This window comes from Hyperoodon ampullatus (genome assembly GCF_949752795.1).
Source record: "Hyperoodon ampullatus genome assembly, chromosome: 1".
NCBI lineage: Eukaryota > Metazoa > Chordata > Mammalia > Artiodactyla > Ziphiidae > Hyperoodon > Hyperoodon ampullatus.
Window position 1 is genome coordinate 68,170,868 of NC_136914.1, and position 19,745 is coordinate 68,190,612.

Sequence of the window (19,745 nt, forward strand, 5' to 3'; positions counted from 1 at the left end):
CTTTTTACAGCTGAGTAATATTCCCTTGTATATATGTGCCACATCTTCTTTATCCATTCATCTGTCAATGGACATTTAGGTTGGTTCCATGTCCTGGCTGTTGTAAATAGTGCTGCAGTGCACACTGTGGCACATGTCTCTTTCTGAATTATGGTTTTCTCAGGGTATATGCCCAGTAGTGGGATTGCTGGGTCATATGGTAGTTCTGTTTTTAGTTTTTTAAAGAACCTCCATACTGTTTTCCATAGTGGTTGTATCAATTTACATTCCCACCAACAGTGCAGGAGGGAAACACTTTTCACCACACACTTTCCTGCGTTTATTGTTTCTAGATTTTTTGATAATGGCCATTCTGACTAGCGTGAGGTGGATACCTCATTGTAGTTTTGATTTGCATTTCTCTAATAATTAGTGATGTTGAGCATCTTTTCATATGCCTCTTGGCCATCTGTATGTTTTCCTTGGTGAAATGTCTATGTTTTCTGCCCATTTTTTAACTAGATTGTTTGTGTTTTTGATATTGAGCTCCATGAGCTGTTTGTATATTTGGGAGATTAATCCTTTGTCTGTTGTTTCATTTGAAAATATTTTCTCCCATTCTGAGAGTTTTCTTTTTGTCTTGTTATGGTTTCCTTTGTTGTGCAAAAGCTTTTAAGTTTAATTAAGTCCCATTTGTTTATTTTGTTTTTATTTCCATTACTTTAGGAGGTGGGTCAAAAAAGGTCTTGCTGTTGTTTATGTCAAAGAGTGATTTTTCCTTTGTTTTCCTCCAAGAGTTTTATAGTGTCTGGTATTACATTTAGGTCTTTAATCCATTTTGAGTTTATTTTTGTGTATGGTGTTAGGTAGTGTTTTAATTTTATTCTTTTACATGTAGCTGTCCAGTTTTTCCAACACTAATTATTGAAGAGGTTGTCTTTTTTCCATTTTATATTCTTGCTCCTTTATCATAAATTAGGTGCCCATATGTGCGTGGGTTTATCTTTGGGCATTCTATCCTATACTGTTGATCTATATTTCTGTTTTTGTGCCAGTACCATACTGTCTTGATTACTGTAGCTTTGTGGTATAGTTTGAAGTCTGGGAGCCTGATTCCTCCAACTCTGTTTTTCTTTCTCAAGATTGCTTTGGCTTTTTGGGGTCTTTTGTGTGTCCATTTGAATTGTACAATTTTTTGTTCTAATTCTGTGAAGAATGCCATTGGTAGTTTGATAGGGGATTGCATTGAATCTGTAGATTGCTTTGGGTAGTATAGTCATTTTCACAATATTGATTCTTCCAATCCAAGAACATGGTATATTTCTCCATCTGTTTATGTCATCTTTGATTTCTTTCATCAGTGTCTTATAGTTTTCTGCATACAGGTCTTTTGTCTCCTTAGGTAGGTTTATTCCTAGGTATTTTATTCTTTTTGTTGTGATGGTAAATGGGATTGTTTCCTTAATTTCTCTTTCTGATTTTTGGTTGTTGGTGTATAGGAATGCCAGAGATTTCTGTGCATTAATTTTGTATCCTGCAGTCTTACCAAATTCACTGATTAGTTCTAGTAGTTTTCTGGTGGCATGTTTAGGATTTTCTATGTATAGTATCATGTCATCTGCAAACAGTGACAGTTTTACTTCTTTTCCAATTTGTATTCCTTTTATTTCTTTTTCTTCTCTGACTGCTGTGGCTAGGACTTCCAAAACTATGTTGAATAAGAGTGGCGAGAGTGGGCAACCTTGTCCTGTTCCTGATCTTAGTGGAAATGCTTTCAGTTTTTCACCATTGAGTATGATGCTTGCTGTGGGTTTGTCATATATGGCCTTTATTATGTTGAGTTATGTTCCCTTTATGCCCATTTTCTAGAGAGTTTTTTAAATCATAAATGGGGGTTGAATTTTGTCAAAAGCTTTTTCTGCATCTATTGAGATGATCATATTGTTTTTATTCCTTAATTTGTTAATGTGGTGTATCACATTGATTGATTTGCATATATTGAAGAATCCTTGCATCCCTGGGATAAATCCCACTTGATCATGGTGTATGATCCTTTTAATGTATTGTTGGATTCTGTTTACTAGTATCTTGTTCAGGATTTTTGCATCTATGTTCATCAGTGATATCGGTCTATAATTTTCTTTTTTGTGATATCTTTTTCTGGGTTTGGTATCAGGGTGATGGTGGCTTTGTAGAATGAATTTCGGAGTGTTTCTCCCTCTGCAATTTTTTGGAAGTGTTTGAGAAGGATGGGTGTTAGCTCTTCTCTAAATGTTTGATAGAATTCGCCTGTGAAGCTGTCTGGTCCTGGACTTTTGTTTGTTGGAAGATTTTTAATTACAGTTTCAATTTCATTACTTGTGATAGGTCTGTTTATATTTTCTAGTTCTTCCTGGTTCAGTCTTGGAAAATTGTACCTTTCCAAGAATGTGTCCATTTCTTCATGGTTGTCCATTTTATTGGCATATAGTTGTTTGTAGGAGTCTCTTAGAATCCTTTTTATTTATGCAATGTCAGTTGTGACTTCTCCTTTTTGATTTCTAATTTTATTGATTAGTGTCCTTTCCCTTTTGTTCTTGATGAGTCTGGCTAAGGGTTTATCAATTTTATTTATCTTCTCAAAGAACCAGCTTTTAGTTTTATTGATCTTTGCTATTGTTTTCTTTGTTTCTATTTCATTTATTTCTGCTCTGATCTTTATGATTTCTTTCCTTCTACTGACTTTGGGTTTTCTTTGTTCTTCTTTCTCTAGTTGTTTTAAGTGTAGGGTTAGATTGTTTATTTGAGATTTTTCTTGTTTCTTGAGGTGAGATTGAATTGCTATAAACTTCCCTCTTAGAACTGCTTTTGCTCTGTCCCACAGGTTTTGGGTCATTGCGTTTTCATTGTCATTTGTTTCTATGTATTTTTTAATTTCTTCTTTGATTTCTTCAGTGATGTCTTGGTTATTTAGTAGTGCACTGTTTAGCCTCCATGTATTTGTGTTTTTTACAGTTTTTTTCCTGTAATTGATTTCCAGTCTCATAGCATTATGGTCAGAAAAGGTGCTTGATACGATTTCAATTTTCTTAAATTTTCTGAGGCTTGATTTGTGACCCAAGATGTGATCTCTCCTGGAGAATGTTCCATGTGTACTTGAGAAGACAGTGTATTCTGCCACTTTGGGGTGGAATGGTCTATAAATATCAATTAAATCTATCTGGTCTACTGTGTCATTTAAAGCTTGTGTTTCCTTGTTTATTTTCTGTTTGTATGATCTGTCCATTGGTGTAAGTGGGGTATTAAAGTCCCCTACTATTATTGTGTTACGGTCAATTTCTCCTTTCATGGTTGTTAGTATTTGCCTTATGTATTGAGGTGCTCCTGTGTTGGGTGCCTAAACATTTATGATTGTTATATCTTCTTCTTGGATTGATCCTTTGATCATTTTGTAGTGTCCCTCCTTATATCTTGCAACTGTCTTTATTTTAAAGTCTATTCTATCTGATACGAGTATTGCTACTCCAGCTTTCTTTTGATTTCCATTTGCATGTAATATCTTTTTCCATCCTTTCACTTTCAGCCTGTATGTGTCCCTAGGTCTGGAGTGGGTCTCTTGTAGACAGCATATACATGGGTCTTGTTTTTGTATCCATTCAGCCAGTCTGTGTCTTTTGGTTGGGGCATTTAATCCATTTACATTCAAGGTTATGTTCCTATCACCATTTTCTTATTTGTTTTGTGTTTGTTTTTGGCGTCTTTTTCTTCTGTTGTGTTTCCCGCCAAATAAGTTTCATTAGCATTTGTTGTAAAGCTGGTTTGGTGGTGCTGAATTCTCTTAGCTTTTGCTTGTCTGAAAAGCTTTTGACTTCTCCATGGAATCTGAATGAGATCCTTGCTCGGTAGAGTAATCTTGGTTGTAGTTTTTTCTCTTTCATCACTTTAAGTATATCCTGCCACTGCCTTCTGACCTGTAGAGTTTCCACTGAAAATTCAGCTGATGACCTTTTGGGGATTCCTTTGTATGTTGTTTGTTTTTCCCTTGCTGCTTTTAATGTTTTTTCTTTGAATTTAATTTTTGTTAGTTTGATTAATATGTGTCTTGGTGTTTTTTTCCTGGGGTTTCTCCTGTATGGGACTCTGTGCTTCCTGGACTTGGGTGGCCATTTCCTTTCCCATGTTAGGGAAGTTTTTGACTATAATCTCTTCAAATATTTTCTCAGACCCTTTCTTTTTCTCTTCTTTTTCTGGGACCACATAATTCGAATGTCGGTACATTTAGTGTTGTCCCAGTGGTCTCTGAGATTGTCTTCAATTCTTTTTTTTTTTTTTTTTTTTTTTTTTTTTTTTTTGCGGTACCTGGGCCTCTCACTGTCGTGGCCTCTCCTGTTGCGGAGCACAGGCTCCGATGCTCAGGCTCAGCGGCCATGGCTCACGGGCCCAGCCTCTCCACGGCATGTGGGATCTTCCTGGACCGGGGCTGTCTTCAATTCTTTTCATTCTTTTTTCTTTATTCTGCCCCTTGGCAGTTATTTCCACCATTTTGTCTTCCAGCTTACTTACTCGTTCTTCTGCCTCAGTTATTCTGTTATTGATTCCTTCTAGTGTATTTTTTATTTCAGTTATTGTATTGTTCACCTCTGTTTGTTTGTTCTTTAGTTCTTCTAGTTCTTTGTTAAACATTTCTTATATTTTCTCAATCCCTACCTCCATTCTATTTTTGAGATTCTGGATCATCTTTACTATCATTACTTTGAATTCTTTTTCAGACAGATCACCTATTTCCTCTTCATTTATTTGGTCTTGTTGTTTTTAACCTTGCTCCTTCATCTGTGACATATTTTTTTGCTGTCTCATTTTTTTTTTTAATGAGTGGGATTGTGTTTCTGTCTTACTGGTTGTTTGGCCTGAGGCTTCCAACACTGGAGTTTGTAGGCTGTTGGGTAGAGATGGGTCTTGGTGCTGAGATGAGGAACTCTGTGAGACCTTACTCCATTGAATATTCCCTGGGGTCTGAGGTTCTCTGTTAGTCCAGTGGTTCAGACTCGAAGCTCCCACTGCAGGAGCTTCGGCCTGACCCCTGGCTCATGAACCAAGATTCTGCAACCTGCGTGGGTTGGCCGAAAAAAAAAAAAAAAAGAGATAGCAAGAGAACAATAACAAAGTAAAAAAAAAAAAAAAAAAGAGAGAGAGAGAACAATAACAAAGTAAAAAACAAAATTAGACTAGGAAACTAACAGATGTGTTAGAAAGAATATAAAAATGAAAATATAGATGAATGAGCAGCCAGAAGGTACATCAGTACCACAATCGTAAAAAACAAAAAAAGGAAAAAACAGGGGGGGAAAGACCTTGGCTGTGGAGTGTGGTGCCTAAGCAAGGGTGAGGTTTGGGTGGTGGGTGAGGCCTATGCTTAGGACTCACAGGGCTGGAAAAGGCCCTGGGGGCTGTGGGGTGTGGAGCTTAGGCTTAAGGAACAGCAGAGGCCCAGGCATGCCCCCCAACCCTGGTCTCAGAGGACAGGGGACCTCACCTGGGAGCACAACAGGCTTCCTGGGCTTGAGTGGTCAGGGTAAATGCCCTCCTCTCCTCTCTTGCTCCTCCGGCCTGGGAACACCCCACCCACCTGCCTCTCCTGATCTCCCCGGCCTATGCCCCAGAACCAATTCGGCCGGAGGGTGGGTGGGGGGAGGTCTTGGAGGGCAAGGAACTGGCCTGGGAGCTCAGCAGGCTCCCCGGGCCTGAGTGGGTGGGGTAAACCCCCTCTGCTCATGTCCTGTTCCTCCCGGAGGGCCCCTCCTGCCTGCCTCTCCTGTTCCCCCCTTGGCCTCCTTCCTGTGCCCCCAAGGACCCATGCAGCATGGATGGGGCTTGGGGGGGTGGCGGGTACTGGCTTGGGAGCTCAGCAGACTCCCCGGCCTGAGTGGGCCAGGCAGTCACCCTCCGCTCCTCTCCTGCTCTTTCCAGAGAGTCCCTTCCACCTGCCTCTCCTGATCTCCCCAGCCTCAGGGGGGCCGATTCTGTCTGGCCTTCACTTCTCCTCCCCTGTCAGTCCCCCTACAGTCTACTGGTTCACTTTGGGGTTCCTCCCATCTCCTTGGGCATTAGAGTTCCCCACAAGTGGCCGGCAGCCGCCCTAGTTATGGGGAGACGCTAACTCCATGTCTTCCCAGGCTGTTACCTTGATTCCGTCTCCTCTGCTTTAGTTTTGAAAGGAAATGTAATGCTAGTAAACTTAGTAGTTTCACAGTTGAAGATATTTTTACTACTTACTTTTTTTAAAGATACCATTTTATTTTTCATTTTAACTTTCTTACTGACTTTGTGATATGTAACCTAAGGCACTTCTACTCATGTAATTTAGAAAGTACCACTAATTAAATCACAGAGAAAAATAATATTTTTCTTGGCAGAAGCATTTGGCAAGAATACTGTTTCTTCCTTTCTATTATTTTTTATCTAAGGGACAATATCATTTAAGGAAAGTTTTATTAATGGATGTATAGTTGATTTACAATGTTGTGTTAATTTCTGCTGTACAGCCAAGTGATTCAGTTATACATATATATATACATTGTTTTTCATATTTTCCATTATGGTTTATCACAGGATATTGAATATAGTTCCCTGTGCTCTACAGTAGGACCTTGTTGTTTATCCATTCTATATATAATAGTTTGCATCTGCTAGCCCCAAACTCCCACTCCATCCCTTCCCCACACCCACTAAAGAAAGTTTTAAATGAACAAATTCATGGATCACCTACAATCAGAAATATTATACATTTTCCTTGGTCTATAATAACTTGGATGTATATTGTCTTAAATAATGATAATCAACATTTAGACTTTAGAACCTATTTTATGTTTTGCTTTTAACACTAATATGTCATTTATTTATTTTATAAAAAGATTTTATTTATTTAACTTATTTTTGCCTGCATTGGGTCTTAGTTGCAGCACACAGGATCTTTGTTGAGGCATGTGGGATCTTTTGTTGCAGCTCAGAGGCTCTTCCTTGTGGTGTGTGGGCTTCTCTCTAGTTTTGGCATGCGAGTTTTCTCTTCTCTAGTTGTGGCGTGCAGGCTCCAGCATGCAAGGGCTCTGTAGTTGTGCCACACAGGTTCCAGTGTGTGGGCTCTGTAGTTTGTGACATGCGGGCTCTAGTTGAGGCGCATGAGCTCAGTAATTGTGGCATGCTGGCTTAATTGCCCTGCAGCATGTGGGATCTTAGCTCCCTGACCAGGGATCGAACCCACGTCCCCTGCCTTGTAAGGCAGATTCTTTACACTGGACAACCAAGGAAGTCCCTAATATGTCATTTATTTTCATTTATATTGTCTTCTTAAATAGTAGTTTAAAATATTACATTGTATTCCATTAGGTTGGTATGCTGAAACTTACTAGTTAATTTATTCTTTCACCAGAAGAATTCTCAGTACTTGATTTCCATTCCTCTTTCATATCCCTGATTTTCTGTTAATGCCATGTTTATTTCTGGAAAAGTTTGTATCCCTAGAGGATTATTTTGCCTTGGCAGCTAATTGTCACAATAAAGCATTAGTAGAATAATTTGCTGCAGCAAATATAATTTATTTTTTTTAACACCATCTCAGTGATTCACCCTAGAGTCTGTCATGGCCAGTGCAGGTAACATGGTAATCGCATCCCAAATGGGAAATGAGAACACCACCTATTCCTTATAAGCATGGGCCTGATGGTTCCTCACCAGAACTAGCCTGTCATTCACTTCCCACCTGCACGGGGGAGAGGAATCCCATTCAGATGAGTCACTTCTGCCTCAGCTCTTAAAGGGAATGATAGAGACAGACTCTTCTGAAATTTTTTCTTTTTTCTCCTTTGATGCTTATTGTCATGTTTTTCTTTTTTCCTTCTATTTTTTCTATATATGTCATCTTCTTTACCATCAGTTATCATTGATCTGTCCTGTTTTCTTTCCTCTTTTTCTCGTTTTTTTATTTCATTTTTTTTTTACCACATTGCATATCTTTTCTTAGTCTCTTTCATGCTTCCTTTTCTCATCCACATCTCTCCATCATTTTAAAATTTTTTTCTGATTTTATCTCATTCTCTTTTCTTTGAGGTGTCATAGCACAATATTAGAAGAGCTGTATCTAGCGTCAGGTTTTCTGGGTTAAATCTCACTTCTACCACTTACTAGATGTATGACCTTGGGCAAGATATATGTTCTTATCTGTAAAACAGGAATAAAAACAGTAATTCTCCCCTAAAGTTGTTGTGAAGATTAAATAAATTATTACAGATAAATTGTTTAGAAGTGTGCTTGTCCCATAAGGGTCTACTATTAATATTCTCATTACTTTACACCCTTTATTTGTAGCTCCTTTTAATTCTCTTCAGCACCTCTGTCATTTTCTTCAGCTACACCTTTTTTTCCTCTGTTGATAGCCTAACATGGGTTTATTTTTTAAATTGCTTTGCTTTTACTTGTGTTCTATTACACTCTTTTTTGCTCTTTTAATTCATTTCTATCTTTTCCTGTGCACAGAAAACTTTTACAGTTATAATTTCCTTTCCCTAATTTATTTTTAACAGGTTTGTGGGGGTTTTTGTTTGTTTTTTTAAATTTATTTATTTATGGCTGTGTTGGGTCTTCGTTTCTGTGCGAGGGCTTTCTCTAGTTGTGGCAAGTGGGGGCCACTCTTCATCACGGTGCGTGGGCCTCTCACTATCGCGGCCTCTCATTGCGGAGCACAGGCTCCAGACACGCAGGCTCAGTAATTGTGGCTCATGGGCCCAGTTGCTCCGCGGCATGTGGAATCTTCCCAGACCAGGGCTTGAACCCGTGTCCCCTGCATTGGCAGGCAGATTCTCAACCACTGTGCCACCAGGGAAGCCCTTTCTCTAATTCTTTACCTCTCTTTAATGTCCTTAAGTCCATTTTATTCATCATAGGAATGCAGCCTTCTCTAGGTTTTACATTTACTATATTGTTTGTTTTTAAATCTCTTCTTTTATTGTTTATCCATCATTTAGTAATCTGGCTTAGTTATCCTTAGAGGTGACATTTTTTCACATATTCTCTTGTGTGTTTTACATTTCATTTCTGCTCCCCCATCTCCCATTCCCTTTATAGTTTTATAATGTTATATATCTTCTATTATTTTACATTTTTATTGATGTTTTTCTTCTTTCATTTATTTATCTTGAGATATTTCTATGTATGAGTACTTCTATCTTCTTTATTTCTTTGAATATAAGTTTTCTTCTATCATTTGCTGTGTTTTTTCCCCAAATCACTCTTGATCACTTTATCCTATCTTATTTTCAATTCAATAAATTTGTTTCTCTAGAGAATCTATTTTTTTCTTATCTCACAAACCCCCTTTACCTTATATTCTTTACCCATATTCCCCCTATATTTTCACATTCTTTTCTCTCCTCTTTTTTCTCCATTATAATTTGACTTCCCACTTGCTCTCAATATTTGCTCTTAAATGTTTTAAATTATCACCTATATTTTTTCTTATTATGTTGACAGGTTAAAAAATATCTTCTATGGGATAATCATATCCCTGTTAGCTCAGAAACAGATCTTTCCTATATGGAGCTCAGTTTCCAGTAGAAGCAGCAGAAACCTCAGATACATTTAGTAGTGTGATAAATGCTATGGGAAAGATAGATGAAAATTCCTCAAGAAGATAAGTCTTACATGGAACAGTTTCTAACTTTTAGTGTTAAATTATTTCACCTAATTTATTTTCCTTTTTTATACTTATTTTTTTCCATTAAATATTCCATTACCCTAGGAGTAAATATTTCTATTCCATAGAAGAATATCTATAGTGCTATAGAAATTTATATTAATAACATTCTAAATTCTAAATAAAGATATATTCTATAGACTGCATAGAGGACTTTGTGAATTACTGTTACAATTGAAATTATCACACTTTTTAAGGAGATGAAATTCATAATACAGTATTGTTCTTAAAACTTTGAAAGTAAAATGTAAATGTGAGGATTACTATTTTAAAAAACTAAAAGGAAATTTTCAAATTTGATAACTTACCCTGCCAGATATTTGACTACATTTAAGCAACAATAAATAAACATGTGTAATGATGATTAGCTAACAATTCAATTATTCAATGGAAAGAAGTAGTTCATTAAGAAGGAGATCAGAGGAATTATAAGCAACCTGTATATAATAATTTAGCATTAAGTATTAGGAAAGGATAGTCTCTATATGTGTGCTGTCCAGAATGGTAACCACTAGCCAGTGAGTACCTGAAATGTGGCTAAATCAAACCAAGATGTGCTTTCAGTATAAAATACACACTGAATTTTGGAGACTTAGAATTGAAAAAGAATCTAAAACATCTCTATTTTTATATTGATTATATGTTGAAATAATATTTGGATATATTGAGTCAAATAAAATACATGGTTAAATTATTTTATTTCCACTTATTTTTTCCCTTTATTTTTTAATTGAAGGATAGTTGATTTACAATGTTAGTTTCAGGTGTGCAACAAAGTGGTTCAGTTATACATATGTATTTAAATCTATTCTTCTTCAGATTCTTTTCCATTATAGGTTATTACAAGGTACTGAATATGGTTCTTTGTGCTATACAGTAGGTCCTCATTTATCTATTTTATACATAGCAGTCTGTATATGTTAATCCCAAACTCCTAATTTATCCCTCCCCCCGTTTCTATTTATGTTTTTAAATGTATCTAGTATAAACTTAAAATGACAATATAACTTACATATTTTATTATTGAATAGTGCAGTGCTAGATAATTGTAGGTGAGGTGATGTGTCTCTATCTCCTTTGTATTGGGTTCACCATCATATGCCCCACTTTAAGCACACTGCTTTCATCAGTCCAGAAGTATGTGCAGACATCTACATATTAATACATAATCAGTTCCCGTAAATTCATTCCTCAAATCCTTTTCTCTTGTATAGTAATTCAGAATTCTATTTAATGTGCACGAATTTTGTGTGATATTCCTTGGTCTGATTTTGTCTTTTTATTCGGTGCTATTTTTTCAGATCTTTATATATTAATGATTTAAGTCTAAATCATTCTAACTTCTGCACATTTTTTATTTGCAGCATTCACACTTATATTCATCTATATCTGAATTGGTGAATAGTTGTTTCATGTCCTTGTAAAGCTGTCTATACTGAATATACATTCAAGCATAAAACTGATGTATCAGATGGTATGTACATATTAAATTCAATAAACACTTCCAAATTACACTCTAGAATTAACATACTAGTTTACTACACCACTAATAGTATCTGACAGTTTCTATTTTCCCACATCCTCACTAGCTCTTGAGATTATCTGACTGATGTTCTTGTCAGCATGATGATGAAGTACAATATCTTCCTGTTCTTCTAATACGCATTTTTGTAATTGCTACTGGAGTTAAATATAGTTTCAAAGCTTATTTGGTCATTGGGTAACCCCTTCTATGAATTATTCCATAGATTCTCCAGTTGTCTTTGGGTACCCTGTCTTTCTCTTATAGATTTAAAGGAGATATTAGCATATTGAGGAGATAAGAATAATACATTTTCAGTTCAGGATGCATTGCAAATATTTCACTGTGCCTCCTACTTTTTGATTTTCCATTGCATAACTCTTGGTAGGGGATATTTTATATGAACATATACATACACAAATATATGTACATATATACACATAAATATATCTATATGTATGTATATGTACACATATATACTAATATATACACACACTAATAATTCCAGATTAAAATCAGGTTAATTGTTACTAAATAACTGATAGAAATCTTAGAAATAAATCTCAGAAGTTAGCAGGTAACTTTCTTATTTTAAAATCAACAAATGCCAAAGGACAAAATAATTTTGTGTATAGTAGATTAGGTTCAATAACTTAGAAAAAATATATGAACAAAATTTAATGGCAACATATATTGAAATATATAAATTGAATTGAATATATTTATTCAATAAATTGAATATATTTATTGAATTGAATATATTTATTGAATTGAATATATTCATAAATTGAATATATTTAATAAATTTATTTGATTAAATATGCAAAATATATCAGCCATACAAATGTGCAAATCATTTAAAATCAACACTGTTTTTAAAATTTTTTCACACACACACACACACACACTATATTTTATTTTTACAAGAGACAAATAAACTGACACCAAGCATTGTAAATAGATGACCACAACAAAAGCAACAATGATTGCAATTACCAAACACAAAACACACTCATACTATGTCATAATATTGACATTCAGTCCAGTAATCCTCCACTGTAACAGCTCCTTTACTTTGCAGTAAAATTGATTTGTATATTTTTTGCCTCTGAGTCCTTATGGGATTTTTTTTTATTCAAACAGAAAGTCACAAAAATTATAATCATCCTCATCAGTTCACTCAGTCCCATGTAATTAATTTTTTTTATCTTGATCTTTTGTTAGCACTTTTATGAATTCATCAGTTTTCCATTAGAGTTCTGAAAATGCTTATTCATTCAGTTCAGCAGTATAGTCAGTTACCAGAAACCTGTACTTGTCAGAGTCTTTTCCATCAATTCCTTGAAGATGAAACACTTTTATAGAAACATTTTTTCAAAAACATCAGAGTACACCCAGAACTGTCTGTAAATGCCAAAAGACTTAAAAATGACTACGGTTAAAGATTTGATGAAAGTTCATAATAATGCAATTGACAAGGAAATTTAGTTATTTCTGAGGTATACATTTTAAAGTAATAACTAGAATTATAACTTATTATACCAGAACACATAAGATTTTTAGAAATTTCATGTAATGTCTGAAACATATTAACATATTTCCATACAAATAACCCAAAGAAAGTTTAGTATTAGTTGTTTTTTGTTTGTTTTTTTATACTGCATGTTCTTATTAATCATCAGTTTTATACACATCAGTATATACATGTCAATCACAATTGCCTGATTCAGCACATCACCATCCCCACCCCACCATGGTTTATCCCCCCTTGGTGTCCATACGTTTGTTCTCTACATCTGTATCTCAACTTCTACCCTGCAAACTGGTTCATCTGTACCATTTTTCTAGGTTCCACATACATGCGTTAATATGCGATATTTGTTTTTCTCTTTCTGACTTACTTCACTCTGTATGACAGTCTCTAGGTCCATTCACGTCTCAACAAATGACTGAATTTCGTTCCTTTTTATGGTTGGGTAATATTCCATTGTATATATGTACCACATCTTCTTTATCCATTCATCTGTCAATGGGCATTTAGGTTGCTTCCATGACCTGGCTATTGTAAATAGTGCTGCAATGAACATTGGGGTGCATGTGTCTTTTTGAATTATGGTTTCCTCTGGGTATATGCCCAGTAGTGGGATTGCTGGATCATATGGTAATTCTATTTTTAGATTTTTAAGGAACCTCCATACTGTTCGCCATAGTGGCTGTATCAATTTACATTCCCACAAACAGTGCAAGAGGGTTCCCTTTTCTCCACACCCTCTCCAGCATTTGTTGTTTGTACATTTTCTGATGATGCCCATTCTAACTGGTGTGAGGTGATACCTCATTGAAGTTTTGATTTGCATTTTTCTAATATTTAGTGATGTTGAGCAGCTTTTCATGTGCTTCCTGGCCATCTGTATGTCTTCTTTGGAGAAATGTCTATTTAGGTCTTCTGCCCATTTTGGATTCGGTTGTTTGTTTCTTTAATATTGAGCTGCATGAGCTGTTTATATATTTTGGAGATTAATCCTTTGTCTGGTGATGCGTTTGCAAATATTTTCTCCCATTCTGAGGGTTGTCTTTTCGTCTTGTTTATGGTTTCCTTTGCTGTGCAAAAGCTTTGAAGTTTCATTAGGTCCCATTTGTTTATTTTTGTTTTTATTTCCATTACTCTAGGAGGTGGATCAAAAAAGATCTTGCTGTGATTTATGTCAAAGAGTGTTCTTTCTATGTTTTCCTCTAAGAGTTTTATAGTGTCCGGTCTTACATTTAGGTCTCAAGTCCATTTTGAGTTTGTTTTTGTGTATGGTGTTAGGGAGTGTTCTAATTTCATTCTTTTACATGTACCTGTACAGTTTTCCCAGCACCACTTATTGAAGAGACTGTCTTTTCTCCATTGTATATCTTTTCCTCCTTTGTCATAGATTAGTTGACCATAGGTGGGTGGGTTTATCTCTGGGCTTTCTATCTTGTTCCATTGATACATGTTTCTGTTTTTGTGGCAGTACCATAGTGTTTTGATTACTGTAGCTTTGTAGTATAGTCTGAAGTCAGGGAGTCTGATTCCTCCACCTCCGTTTTTATCCCTTAAGACTGCTTTGGCTGTTCGGGGTATTTTGTATCTCCATACAAATTTTAAGAGGATTTGTTCTATTTCCATAAAAAATGCCATTGGTAATTTGATAGGGATTGCATTGAATCTGTAGATTGCTTTGGGTAGTATAGTCATTTTTACAATATTGATTCTTCCAATCCAAGAACATGGTATATCTCTCCATCTGTTGGTATCATCTTTAATTTCATTCATCAGTGTCTTATAGTTTTCTGCATACAGGTCTTTTGTCTCCCTAGGTAGGTTTTTTTTGTTTTGTTTTGTTTCTGCTTTATAACAAAGTGAATCAGTTATACATATACATGTGTTCCCATATCCCTTTCCTCTTGCGTCTCCCTCCCTTCCACCCTCCCTATCCCACCCCTCCAGGTGGTCACAAAGCACCGAGCTGATCTCCCTGTGCTATGCGGCTGCTTCCCACTAGCTATCTACCTTACGTTTGGTAGTGTATATATGTCCATGCCTCTCTCTCGTTTTGTCACAGCTTACCCTTCCCCCTCCCCATATCCTCAAGTCCATTCTCAAGTAGGTCTGTGTCTTTATTCCTGTTTTACCCCTAGGTTCTTCATGACATTTTTTTTCTTAAATTCCATATATATGTGTTAGCATACGGTATTTGTCTTTCTCTTTCTGACTTACTTCACTCTGTATGACAGACTCTAGGTCTATCCACCCCATTACAAATAGCTCAATTTTGTTTCTTTTTATGGCTGAGTAATATTTCATTGTATATATGTGCCACATCTTCTTTATCCATTCATCCGATGATGGACACTTAGGTTGTTTCCATCTCCTGGCTATCGTAAATAGAGCTGCAGTGAACATTTTGGTACAGGTCTCTTTTTGAATTATGGTTTTCTTAGGGTATATGTCCAGTAGTGGGATTCCTGGGTCATATGGTAGTTCTATTTTTAGTTTTTTAAGGAACCTCCATACTGTTCTCCATAGTGGCTGTACCAATTCACATTCCCACCAGCAGTGCAAGAGTGTTCCCTTTTCTTCACACCCTCTCCAGCATTTATTGTTTCTAGAGTTTTTGATGATGGCCATTCTGACTGGTGTGAGATGATATCTCATTGTAGTTTTGATTTGCATTTCTTTAATGATTAATGATGTTGAGCATTCTTTCATGTGTTTGTTGGCAGTCTGTATATCTTCTTTGTCTATTTAGGTCTTCTGCCCATTTTTAGATTGGGTTGTTTGTTTTTTGGCTATTGAGCTGCATGAGCTGTTTATAAATTTTGGAGATTAATCCTTTGTCAGTTGCTTCATACGCAAATATTTTCTCCCATTCTGAGGGTTGTCTTTTGGTCTTGTTTATGGTTTCCTTTGCTGTGCAAAAGCTTTGAAGTTTCATTAGGTCCCATTTGTTTTTGTTTTTCTTTCCATTTCTCTAGGACATGGGTGAAAAAGGATCTTGCTGTGATTTATGTCAAAGAGTGTTCTTTCTATGTTTTCCTCTAAGAGTTTCATAGTTTCTGGCGTTACATTTAGGTCTTTAATCCATTTTGAGCTTATTTTTGTGTATGGTGTTAGGGAGTGATCTAATCTCATACTTCTACATGTACCTGTCCAGTTTTCCCAGCACCACTTATTGAAGAGGCTGTCCTTTCTCCACTGTACATTCCTGCCTCCTTTATCAAAGATAAGGTGACCATATATGTGCGTGGGTTTATCTCTGGGCTTTGTATCCTGTTCCATTGATCTATCTTTCTGTTTTTGTGCCAGTACCATACTGTCTTGATTACTGTAGCTTTGTAGTATAGTCTGAAGTCAGAGAGCCTGGTTCCTCCAGCTCCATTTTTCGTTCTCAAGATGGCTTTGGCTATTCGGGATCTTTTGTTTTTCCAAACAAATTGTGAAATTTTTTGTTCTAGTTCTGTGAAAAATGCCAGTGGTAGTTTGATAGGGATGGCATTGAATCTGTAGATTGCTTTGAGTAGTAGAGTCATTTCCACAATATTGATTCTTCCAATCCAGGAACATGGTATATTTCTCCTTCTATTTGAATCATCTTTAATTTCTTTCATCAGTGTCTTATAATTTTCTGCATACAGGTCTTTTGTCTCCTTAGGTAGGTTTATTCCTAGGTATTATATTTTTTTTTGTTGCAATGTTAAATGGGAGTGTTTCCATAATTTCTGCTTCAGATTTTTCATCATTAATGTATAGTAATGCAAGAGATTTCTGTGCATTAAGTTTGTATCCTGCAACTTTACGAAATACATTGATTAGTTCTAGTAGTTTTCTGGTAGCATCTTTAGGATTCTCTATGTATAGTATCATGTCCTCTGCAAACAGTGACAGTTTTACTTCTTCTTTTCCAATTTGTATTCCTTTTATTTCTTTTTCTTCTCTGACTGCCATGGCTAGGACTTCCAAAACTATGTTGAATAACAGTGGTGAGAGTGGACATCCTTGTCTCATTCCTGATCTTAGAGGAAATGCTTTCAGTTTTTCATCATTGAAAATGATGTTTGCTGTGGGTTTGTCATATATGGTCTTTATTATGTTGAGGTAGGTTCCCTCTATGCCCACTTTCTGGAGAGTTTTTATCATAAATGGTGTTGAATTTTTTCAAAAGTTTTTTCTGCATCTATTGAGATGATCATATGGTTTTTATTCTTCAATTTATTAATATGGTGTATCACATTGATTGATTTGCATATATTGAAGAATCCTTGCATTCCTGGGATAAATCCCACTTGATCGTGGTGTATGATGCTTTTAATGTGTTGGATTCTGCTCGCTAGTATTTTGTTGAGGATGTTTGCATCTATATTCATCAGTGATATTGGTCTGTAATTTTCTTTTTTTGTAGTATCTGTCTGGTTTTGGTATCAGGGTGATGGTGGCCTCATAGAATGAGTTTGGGACTTTACCTTCCTCTGCAATTTTTTGGAAGAGTTTGAGATGGATGGGTGTTAGCTCTTCTCTAAATGTTTGATAGAATTCACCTGTGAAGACATCTGATCCTGGGCTTTTGTTTGTTGGACGATTTTTAATCACAGTTTCAATTTCATTACTTGTGATTGGTCTGTTCATATTTTCTGTTTCTTCCTGGTTCAGTCTTGGAAGGTTATACCTTTCTACGAATTTGTCCATTTCTTCCAGGTTGTCCATTTTATTGTCATAGAGTTGCTTGTAGTAGTCTCTTAGGATGCTTTGTATTTCTGCGGTGTCTGTTGTAACGTCTCCTTTTTCATTTCTAATTTTGTTGATTTGAGTCCTCTCCCTCTTTTTCTTGATGAGTCTGGCTAATGGTTTATCAATTTAGTTTATCTTCTTGAAGAACCAACTTCGTTTTATTGATCTTTGCTATTGTTTTCTTTGTTTCTATTTCATTTATTTCTGCTCTGATCTTTATGATTTCTTTCCTTCTACTAACTTTTGGTTTTGTTTGTTCTTCTTTCTCTAGTTCCTTTAGATGTAAGTTTAGATTGTTTACTTGAGATTTTTCTTGTTACTTGAGGTAGGCTTGTATAGCTATAAACTTCCCTCTTAGAACTGCTTTTGCTGTGTCCCATAGGTTTTAGATTGTCGTGTTTTTATTGTCATTTGTCTCTAGGTATTTTTTGATTTCTTTAGTGATCTCTTGGTTATTTAGTAACGTATTGTTTAGCCTCCATGTGTTTGTGTTTTTTACATGTTTTTCCCTGTAATTCATTTTTAATCTCATAGCCTTGTGGTCAGAAAAGATGCTTGGTATGATTTTAATTTTCTTAAATTTACTGAGGTTTGATTTGTGACCCAAGATGTGATCTATCCTGGAGAATGTTCCATGAGCACTTGAGAAGAAAGTGTAATCTGCTGTTTTTGGATGGAATGTCCTATAAATATTAATTAAGTCTATCTGGTCTATTGTGTCATTTAAAGCTTTTGTTTCCTTATTTATTTTCATTTTGGATGATCTGTCCATTGGGGTAAGTGAGATGTTAAAGTCCCCCACTATTATTGTGTTACTGTCAATTTCCTGTTTTATAGCTGTCAGCAGTTGCCTTATGTATTCAGGTGCTCCTATGTTGGATGCATATATATTTATAATTTTTATATCTTCTTTTTGGATTGATCCCTTGATCATTATGTATTGTCCTTCCTTGTCTCTTGTTACATTCTTTATTTTAAGGTCTATTTTATCTGATATGAGTATACTCCACCTTTCTTCTGATTTCCATTTGCATAAAATATCTTTTTCCATCCCCTCACTTTCAGTCTGTATGTGTCCCTAGGTCTGAAGTGGGTCTCTTGTAGACAGCATATATATGGGTCTTGTTTTTGTATCCATTCAGCAAGCCTGTGTCTTTTAGTTGGAGCATTTAATCCATTCATGTTTAAGGTAATTATGGATATGTATGTTCCTATGACCATGTTCTTAATTGTTTTGGGTTTGTTTTTGTAGCTCCTTTTCTTCTCTTGTGTTTCCCACTTAGAGAAGTTCCTTTAGCATTTGTTGTAGAGCTGGTTTGGTGGTGCTGAATTCTCTTAGCTTTTGTTTGTCTGAAAAGCTTTTGATTTCTCCATTGAATCTGAATGAGATCCTTGCCACGTAGAGTAAACTTGGTTGTAGGTTCTTCCCTTTCATCACTTGAAGTATATCATTCCACTCCCTTCTGGCTTGTTTTTAGTTTCTGCTGAGAAATCAGCTGTTACCCTTATGGGAGTTCCCTTGTATGTTATTTGTCATTTTTCCTTTGTTGCTTTCAATAATTTTTCTTTGTCTTTAATTTTTGCCAATTTGATTACTATGTGTCTTGGCATGTTTCTCCTTGGGTTTATCCTGTATGGGACTCGCTGCGCTTCCTGGACTTGAGTGGCTATTTCCTTTCCCACGTTAGGGAAATTTTCGACTACAATCTCTTCAAATATTTTCTCTGGTCCTTTCTCTCTCTCTTCTCCTTCTGGGACCCCTATAATGTGAATGTTGTTGCATTTAATATTGTCCCAGAGGTCTCTTGGGCTGTCTTCATTTCTTTTCATTCTTTTCTCTTTAGTCTGTTCCACAGCAGTGAATTCCACCATTCTGTCTTCCAGGTCACTTATCCATTCTCCTGCCTCAGTTATTCTGCTATTGATTCCTTCTAGTGTAGTTTTCATTTCATTTATTGTATTGTTCATCTCTGTTTGTTTGTTCTTTAATTCTCCTAGGTCTTTGTTAAACATTTCTTGCATCTTCTCGATCTTTGCCTCCATTCTTTTTCTGAGGTCTGGGATCATCTTCACTATCATTATTCTGAATTCTTTTTCTGGAAGGTTGCCTATCTCCACTTCATTTAGTTGTTTTTTCTGGGGTCTTATCTTGTTCCTTCATCTGGTACATAGCCCTCTGCCTTTTCATCTCGTCTATCTTTCTGTGAATGTGGTTTGTGTTCCACAGGCCGCAGGATTGTAGTTCTTCTTGCTTCTGCTGTCTGCCC